At 41.4% G+C, this 3,881-nt stretch overlaps 1 pseudogene across 1 annotated transcript; it reads right to left on the bottom strand.

Moving 5' to 3' along the window:
* Nucleotides 1–284: 284 nt before the first annotated feature.
* Nucleotides 285–2,170, bottom strand: LOC105504657 (annotated as a pseudogene). Its single transcript, XR_001000641.1, has one exon. The product of XR_001000641.1 is annotated as a regulator of G-protein signaling 5 pseudogene (transcript).
* Nucleotides 2,171–3,881: the final 1,711 nt, after the last annotated feature.

Raw genomic sequence — 3,881 nt, 5'->3', positions numbered from 1 at the left:
TCAGCACATACTGCCTCCCTTCTGAGCTCGTACCAACTCCAGTTTCAGCCAGACTCACACAGATGTTCGGATGATTTGTCTGTAAAAAGAAACTACCTCTTTTTTTTTTTTTTCTACTTAACATTTCAGAATTTTATTAATCCTTTAAAAATCACCCTCTTTCTTTTAATATCCTCATCTCGACTACCATCATATATGGTTTAGTTTGATTCTGTTACTAAATTCTATGAATCATTATTAATCAAATCTACTAAATATTAGAAAAAATTCTAGCAAGACTTATAATCATGAAATACAGAATTAAAAGTTTAAACTTACCAAAAGTCCTATGGCCTATCATTTAGCTGTGAATGAAGCATATCAGGAGTATCAATCTGCGCTTTTGACTGTAAGTAAAATTTACTAATGCAGGAAGCAAAATACTGAGGGAATACTGGGCTTGCTAAAAGATTACTTTTTTTTTTTTTTTGCAAAATGCAGTGTACCTTAAAAGTGTCTCACCTAGAAGGCCTCTACCTGTAGTCATATTTATTTTTCTAAAGACAATTTTGTGTTTTGAAGATAAACATCATTACTCTATGATAATAGCATGATAGAACAATTAGCCATTTTAGACTTGACCATATTTTCTCTTGTTAGTGTATAACTGTCTTGATATTTAGGTGGGAGACTGCTCCAATGGAGCAACAGTTTTATTTTACGTGATTGGATTTAGAAATTTATGAATTTTAAACACATAAGAATTTTAAATAATTTGAAAATGGAAACATTTGACCTATAGTCTAGGAGCATAAATACATTTATAAAATACTTCATTGTTCACCTTAGGTCATTGATTTAAAACAGAATTTGATAACTATAGGCAGGGGAAGGGGGCCAGTGAGGAAGGTATAAAAGAGAAATCTATATGAATTGTGCTCAGATTGATTTTGTATAAACACAGTATATTCATGGTTGTATCTCTTATTAATAATACCCAGCTAACATGAAGGTGGTGCCAGGGAAGGATCAATATTTTAAATAACATATTTGCTTAAAATATCATACAGTGGCTGCTTCATAAAAATCTTATAACCTTTTATTAACCAAGTTCAGAAATAATTAGAGGGGTGATCTCCCTGGATCAGAACTGAAACAAGTGAGATCAATTAAGCTCCTCTGAAATAGGTCTGTCCACACTTATATTCTGTTTTAGACCAATTTAGGTGCAAATCTATTACCTAAACCCACATTCATTGATATCATATTCTTGTCTTATATTTCTTTGCCTTAGGCAGGATTTGTCTGTGATTCTGACTGGGTCTGACTACAAACTGAAGATATCTTAATTAATAACAGGGCAGGAAGAATTGAGTGGGGAAACAAGGCCTTTGGATGGTAGATAAGTATCGAAATCTATGTGGGCAAAAAGAGTAAGCAACATCCCCTGGGATTTTTCCATGTGGATATCATTGAGCAAAGCTGCTGTGGGAAGGTATATAGATTAATGGGAAATGCAGGGTTATTATGGAGGAAATAACTCACAGGATGATTTCATAGCCTGGCTAGATTACTACTTGATTAACTCCTGATAAAACTCAGAGCGCACAAAGCGAGGCAGAGAATCCTTTTCCATCAGGGCATGGATTCTTTTCTGGGCCATGTCAAAGCTGCTCAGGGAAGGTTCCACCAGGTTCTTCATTGTGATGTCCTTAGTGAAGTGGTCAATATTCACCTCTTTAGGAGCCTCCGTTTGAATGAATTCTTCATATATTTGCTTTGCCTTCTCAGCCATCTCGGCAGGGGACTTGATATTCTTGTAATCCTCACAGGCAATCCAGAACTCAAGGTTTTCCTCACTGAACTCAGACTTCAGGAAACTTTTGAAACTGGCAAGTCCATAGTTGTTCTGCAGGAGTTTGTCCAGGGAATCACGCCACTGCAGGGCCTCGTCCAGCGAGGGTTTATGGGTCTTGGCTGGTTTCTCCGGCTTCTCATTGTAGGGAATGACAATGTCACCAACTGAGTCTGGCTTCTGGAGGAGAATCCCCAACTTGATCTTAATCTCCTTGGCCCTTTCCAAGCATGAGCGGGGCAAAGCTGCAAGTCCTTTGCACATTTTGGCAGGTGGCTTAGTTCCTCTGCTTGAAGTACAACTTCTTAACAGCAGAGCCAGTCTTTGAAAACTTCAAAACTTGAAACTACCTCTTTTCATTTGGTAGTTCAGGAGCAGGTCTCCTCTCCACTGAGAGCTGGACAGATGTAGGGACACCTGCCTGCAACAAGGAGATAGCTACCCACTGTGGGTCTCCTGAGAGCTGTTCTGTGGCTCAGTGAAGCTCCTCTCTGCCTTGTTCCCCCTACAGTTGTTCATGTACCTCATTCTTTCTGGAGGTGGGACAAGAACTCAGGACACACTAAATGGTGAGACTGAAATAGCTGTAATACAAACAGAGCTGAAACATGTCTCCCTGCTCACCATGTTGCAGAAGATGAGAAGGGGAGAAGAGTTGCAGTTCTGCAGGGAACCCAGATCTAGGGGGTCCTCAAGCCAGGGCTGTGACACCCTCCTTGGGGCTTTGCAGTAACTGGCTTCTGCAAGCTTCCAGGTGGCAATGCATTTTCCTTTTCCAGACATGGTGCCCACAGCAGAAGCCACATGTGGTACATTTAGTCCAGCCACAGCTTTGCACAGAGCAGGCACCTGTGCCAGTGCCTTGAGCAGCCTACTCCACCACAACAGGCACCGTGCCTGGCTGTGGACAGTGGCCAGTCTCCACACTTGCTTGCCTATACACCTCAACTGCTCTGTGCCTGGCTTGTCCTTGGCAGGTATGAAATCTGAGCTGGTAGCAAAAGCCAAGTGCAGCTTGCAGGGCCCAGTGGGTGGAACAAGCCCAGTGGCCACAAGCAACACTCAGGCAGAAGACACCCCCAACCATAGAGATTTCTGGCTGGCAAAGCAACACCCCAAAGATCCCATGACACATACATAGTGGTTAATTTTGTATGTTGGAAATCGTCATAAAAGAAGAGTTGCTATAGGCCGGGCGCGGTGGCTCAAGCCTATAATCCCAGCACTCTGGGAGGCCGAGACGGGCGGATCACGAGGTCAGGAGATCGAGACCATCCTGGCTAACACGGTGAAACCCCATCTCTACTAAAAAACACAAAAAAACTAGCCGGGCGAGGTGGCGGGTGCCTGTAGTCCCAGCTACTCGGGAGGCTGAGGCAGGAGAATGGTGTAAACCCGGGAGGCGGAGTTTGCAGTGAGCTGAGATCTGGCCACTGTACTCCAGCCTGGGTGACGGAGCGAGACTCCATCTCAAAAAAAAAAAAGACTTGCTATAGAATAATATGACTTGTCTGAGCAATGACAATAACAGTAGGCAATTACAGTAGGGATGTAAAAAAGAAACATTAAATAGGATTAGCAGCAGTTGATGAGACAAATAAATCAAGATAAGGAATGAAAGAAATAGCAGGATGACAAGAGATACATTTCATTTGGACATTTATAATTACAGTGCCCACACTCCTGCCTCCCTCATCACATCCTTGCCTCCTATAGTCATCTCCATCTCAGTTAATGTCAACTGCATCATTCAGTATTCCCAGCCCAAAAACCATGAAATAATCTGTGTATTCTTTTTTACTGGTGCTGTGATAGAAATCAATTTCTGGGTGTTTGTATATTTTTAAAAATTAATAAAGGCATTGGAGAGATTGTCTTAAGACAGGAAGAAGATGATTGCATCACTTTTCTCAGAGTCTTCTAATGGCACCATCATTTTCCTGTAACAGTAAAGCTATTTTTTTATAATAGCTTCTAAAGATTTGTACATTGTGGTCTTCTTTTATATATCTCCTCTTCTACTACTCCCCTCGACTTTTTTGCTGTT

This window comes from Colobus angolensis, unplaced genomic scaffold, assembly GCF_000951035.1.
Source record: "Colobus angolensis palliatus isolate OR3802 unplaced genomic scaffold, Cang.pa_1.0 Scaffold94, whole genome shotgun sequence".
NCBI classification, from domain to species: domain Eukaryota; kingdom Metazoa; phylum Chordata; class Mammalia; order Primates; family Cercopithecidae; genus Colobus; species Colobus angolensis.
This window is presented reverse-complemented; position numbering and strand designations above follow the sequence as displayed.